The following is a 6,134-nucleotide window of genomic DNA, read 5'->3' as shown; positions in this document are numbered from 1 at the left end:
TCACGTATACTAACCCAAGTCCCTGGAGTCCTTGGATCGTGGCTTTCATGCCATCACGGCAGGCACAGGTGGAAGACATACGACACATGGTTTCGGTTACCCAGAATCGGCTGGTCAGGGTGCAAATGCAGGTCCCGTGAAATAAAGCTTCATTTGGCATGATATTTTTGAAATTGAAGTAGAATCTAACGGAGATGATGAAATTGAAGCCAATAACGATATAGACTATGCTCATTGCATCAAACAATCGAACTATTGTGTAACGTGGTTATGGGAGTTATTGAGTCATAGGTTTATAGAGTTAGGGGGTTGGGGATTATGGGGTTAAATATATTCTGTTTATAGAGCCCTGATATATCCCGCGATGAGAGAGCAAGTTGAACTACTGAGTAAAGTAGTTATTGGTGTTATCGGTTACGGGGTTATGGGAATATATGGTTATTGGGTTAGGAGGTTTGCGGTCGAATGTATATGATTATAGGATTATTGTGAGTGCACAGGTCCCTTTACAGGATTGTTGTGTGTAACAGGACATGACAGGGGTTATCGGTAAAACCTGACGTGATGGGGTGAAATAGATCACGGATTCGAATTCAGCGACTCCAAAAACATGTAGTAGACGTAATCTGACCTTAAGACTCGAAAAACTTTTTTTTGTGTGTGTGGCTGAATTGAACTTGTCCTTTTTGCAAATAAATGGAAATATGCTACAGAAGGTTTGTACTTCTATGATACATATGCATTCGTTTGAACATATTTTTGTGACATTTGTCGACAATATCTTGTTTTCTCAAGTTATTTGGTTTTAATATAGTTTTGACATATTTTTATTTTCTTTTAATAACTATAAGGAAAGCCAATCAAAAAATTTTCCACTTTTTGATTTGTTTTAGCCTTCTCTCCATTTTTAGATCTTGGAGTAGACGACCCCTATTTTCTTTTTTTTTTTTTGTAAACGTTTTAAATTTTGAAGTTATTTATATGGGACTAGAAATCATCCCGTAAAAAATGGTAAAAGTGCTAAGGTTTATTATCAAAATATGACCATTTTAATTTTCAGCTGTTACTATTGCTATATAATTAAAGTTAACGAGAGATGATTACTAGAGGAGTTGTAGATAAAAATGGTTTTTATTTTCTTCAAAAATTAGAACTATAAAACAATTGATTAAAAAAAATACATAGGTTCTACTAATTACTAACATTTCACTGCAATATTTTTAGGGCACTTTGTGATATAAAACAAAGTGGAAAATTAAATAATGAACAGTTTGCACTTGCTATGTGGCTCGTAGCAAGGTGTTTGAAAGGCATAGAACCTCCAGCTACATTAACTCCAGAAATGATACCACCTAGTTTTCGTCCCATGAAAATTCCAGATGGTATTATGGTGAGTAGTTTACAGTTATGATTATAGTAGTATAGTTAAAAATTGAAACAAAACTTATTTTCAAATTTTTGCGTATCGTTTACCAAGAAGTGCCTTAAAAAATACATAAACAAATGTTGACAGTACTATTATTACCCCTAAAAGCATAATATGATGATTAAAATTAATTTGAATTTTTTTTTCTACAACTAAACGTATTGTACCAACAAGTTCTTTTTGTTGCCAACAACTGCAAAAAATAAAATATATACGTGCAAGGAACTAATCTCTCCTTCACATTATTTTTTTTATTTAATCAATGTTATATAAAGGGTGTCCCACCACGAACTCCATCTGGATATCTGGGAAACCAGTCGAAGGATTTTTTTCAAATTGTGATGGTGTGATACGGACCGTGGCACAGTGGGAAATATTGGAAAAAATTCTCGCCACTCGCCAATTTTCATCGTCTCGTGATTTTTTTTAATAATCTCGTAATCTGAATTTTCATATTCTGGTGAGGTTTTTTCGAAAAACCCTTTTTTTAATGTTTAGGGAGCGCCCCTTATGACTCTTGATGATATATCTGATGTTTTTTCTTCAAAAACCTAACTCCAAATATATCATCAAGGGTCATAATAATCAATTTTTATTAATAGAAGATACTTTTTATACATCCTTTTCTACAACTGAACATCGAGTATTTAAAAAATTTTTCTTCGACATTGAGGTTGGGTCGCTGCCTAAGCATTAAAAAAAAAGGATTTTTCGAAAAAACCTCACCGGAATATGAAAATTCAGATTACCACGAGATTATTAAAAAAAAAATCACGACGAGACGATGAAAATTGGCGAGTGGCGAGAATTTTTTCCAATATTTCCCACTGTGCGTGGGGCCTACCAAGCTAAAATATTTTCAAGGTCATCGTACTTCTGGTTATACCGGAAGTCGATACTAACTTTCTTATTTCAAATGGAACCCCCTGTATATTATTGCATTTTTGAAAAGAGCATCTATTTTTAAGTTGAAAAAATTTTGGGTTGACCGTTTCCGAGATATTTTGATTTTTAAGCAAAAATTGACTCGGAGACTGTCGGAGCAAAATTTAGTTTTCCCAGAAACATAACTATTTTTTTGTGCAAACTGGACATTTTGTAGAGGAAGATATAATTTATCGAATTTGATATGAAAATTTTCCAGTTTTTTACAGGGTGGTCAAAAAAAAAATATCGAATATGAAGTTTAGAAAATGTAGAAAGCTCGAAATTTTTAAATGGAAACCCCTAATTTTTTTAACGTATTCGCATTCTGCACTAAATTTAAGTGTAACTTTGTTAAAGTTTTCCTATACCTAAACCCAGTGGATTTAATTTTATTTACGAATAAACATTTCCCTTTTCTTAAAATGATGTTTCCATTTGTTTCGCACATATTAGGTTGTCCGTGATAGGTAAGTAACAATTAACATGACAACTGTCACAGGTTTTTAATTGTGAAATTAGAGTAACATCATCCATATAAAAAACCAATGTGTAAAACACCACGTCTACAATTTTGTTAATAATATCTTCTATTGTCCAGAATTTTGGATATCAGGAACACGATTTATTCTAAATATGCTATGAGTTAGTATTAATAAATTTTAGTCCATTTATGTACAGGATATTTCTAAAACATGGTGCAAACTGAAACAGGAACTCCAAAATGGTCGATCAAGTCCAAATGTAGCTCGGTACAGATTTTTAGGTTATTCATTGCAATAATTTCGTGGAGGAATAGTTTTTTTTCTCATTCATAATGACGATGTCAAAGTCTATAGTCTCACAAATTTCTTATAGTTTTGCATCATCACTGATCAAATGTAGCATACAACAGTGTAAACATATTGAAGACTGAATGACTGAGCCTAGTTAGTATTTAATTTGTTGTACCATTCAAAAACTATAAGTCCAATTTTTTTTTACTTCGTTGAATATGTAATTTTACAAAGTTCAATACCCATTGCTATTTATATATAGAGGGTGCTGATAAAAGAGATTAGTCCCTAGATATATTAAAATACTACAATCAACTGAAATTTGGAGCAAAAATTTCTGTTTCCAACCTATAAATATCAGTTTGATTTTTCAGTATATAATATAATTAATTTTCACATATTTCCAACAGTTAATAAACTGTTGAACGCTGTGCCTCTATATTTCTATCTAAAATATTACAATAAATTTTAATAGTTTTTTTTAGTAAGTAGTGCAAATTAGCATATGTCAAAACTTTAGAAATCAATTTTTACATAAAAATACAAACTTTTGCTTTAATAAATCAAAAATAAATCTTGAATTTTTTTCCAAATAAAAATAAATAATGTGAGATTAATAATTAATCTTTATACTGAATGGAATAATGACAGATTCTTTAAATTGTTAAAAAAATATGTTCATTGTAATAAGTCTTTGATCATTCTGTTCTAGACAAAAGACAATGTCCTAAGTTATCCACCTCATTGACTTCGTTTAACATTTTTTTTTCAAAGGGATAAAATCACAATTACCTACTTGTGAACCAGAAAATAATTTTTTTGTCGAAAATCTAACAGGTTATTTTTTCATGGCACCTAAAATAAAAAAAAATCATCCGATCATTAATTCCCGAGATACGATAAGATAACATGCGTGATCAATTCCCGTCGCGCGACTACAGCGCGCAGAGTGCATGCATCCCACATTTTCTCGGCCGTCCGTCGGGCCTTCCACTAAAGCGCGCTACTTTTCAGTAACTTAAGTGAAATATTCACATTGATTGTTGTTTAAATATTAGACACTATAGTTTTAACTCTTACTCTAGATATGGGTCTCCTAATTTACTAGCCGTTGAAGCATACTGATTACTTCAGTAAGTTCCGAGGGCCAAAGCCGTTTTAATTTTCCTGCCATTATCTATAATTTCTAAACTAGTCGCCGAGTACGCGCCCTGAGAGCATACGCTTGTTAAATTCGCTAGTTCAATTAATATCGTGTATTGTTACGACCGTGACACTTGACGTAATCTGGTGGTCAAAAGCAGAAATAGGTAGTTGCAGTACCCTCTATAGCTAACGGATGGCGCTAGTAGTACTTTCGAAAGCGCAGTAACAATTAAACATTCGTGAATAACCTCGTTGGTTCGAGAATGTTCTGGTGTACTCCACTCACTTCGAGATGACAGTAATCTTATATATAAAATTCTCGTGTCACAATGTTCGTTCCCGTACTCCTCCGAAACGGCTGGACCGATTTTGATGAAATTTTGTGTGCTTATCGGGCAGGTCTGAGAATAGGCCAACATCTATTTTTCATACCCCTAAATGTTAAGGGTGGTCCACCCCAAAATTTTTTTTTGTTTTTTTGGACAATATTTTATTTTTTTATTTTTTTATGATGTGGCCTTAAAAAATACGTACAATCCTAAATTTTCACCCTTCTACCATCAACCCTTATTTTTTAATAGCGATATTAGTAATTCAATAATTTTCAACCCCGGTCGATAACTGATCAATTATCACTTGATCATTTTTTTTATCCCCGCCAGGCGTTGACCGGTGTCACTTCTGACCCAGTAAACAGCACGGAGTAGGGATGAGATCTCTCTCACACAATGAGCCGTTTCTCACTCCCTACAGTTTTCGGCCATTATTATTATTGTTTGTGCATCAACCGTAATAATGACATTTACTATTACTATTAATAAAAAAAATATACACGATATACACTGAATAACATTAAATATAATATAGATGGTAGAAGTGAAATTTCTTTATGAAAAAACTACTAAAATAATCCTAGGATTAATTTATATGGCAAAACAACGTTTGCCGGGTCAACCTAGTTCCAGTATAAAAAGGCTAGCGGCGCGACTGCGAGTCAGTCTGCCTAGGGAAGGCGAAGGAAGCGAAACTGTCTGTTGTGATATAGTAGAATAAAGTACTGCGTAACCTTGTTTAAAAGACATCTTTGAACCGACCAATGCCCATACGTAAAGTATTTTGATTTGGCTTGTTTTTGTGTGTGATTTACTAGAATGGAAAAGAAGCGAAAAATAGACAGTGAATGCAGAACATTCAAAGATCGATGGAACTTTCAATATTTCGTGATTGTGTCCAGTAATAAGGCGCTATGTTTGATTTGCAATGAAACCATAGCCGTTCTCAAAGAGTAAGTATTAGTTATTTACGTTACAAGGCCGGGAAATGGTATAATAAAGTACAAGTCTAGATGTTTACGGACGAGGCGACGAAGGAGCCGAGTCAGGAATTTCTAGACGAGTACTTTAATGACATTTCACGGCCGTGTATCGCACAACGTTTTATTTCATACTGTGTTGTATTAAAAATGAAATTTTAATGTTTTATTTTACATAACCTGCCTGTATGTAGGTGTTAACGTGGTTTCGATTCTTGTTTTATCGCATAGCTTTTGATTTAGCATAGTGATGTAAAAATAAAAATAACAAATTTGACAGTTTGTCATCCCGGGCGTATTTTGTGATAATTTTCGTAAAAAAAGCAACCAGTAAATTGGTGCCTACGAAGTCTTCTGCTCGTTATGAGAAGGAATACCAGCTCTTCAACGTGTGGAGAAAAACCTATAAGGTGGAAAACGGCCTGAATGAGAATATCCTTTTGGCGTACTTCTTGGATATCTCCAAAAAGATGAATCCTGCGACAATGTGGGCAAAATATTCGATGCTCAAATCTATGCTGATGGTAAAAGTAGGAGGTGATATTTCAAA

The sequence above is a fragment of the Anoplophora glabripennis genome, unplaced genomic scaffold (assembly GCF_000390285.2).
Source record: "Anoplophora glabripennis isolate ALB-LARVAE unplaced genomic scaffold, Agla_2.0 scaffold123, whole genome shotgun sequence".
Classification (NCBI taxonomy): domain Eukaryota; kingdom Metazoa; phylum Arthropoda; class Insecta; order Coleoptera; family Cerambycidae; genus Anoplophora; species Anoplophora glabripennis.
Note: the sequence above shows the minus strand (reverse complement) of the source record.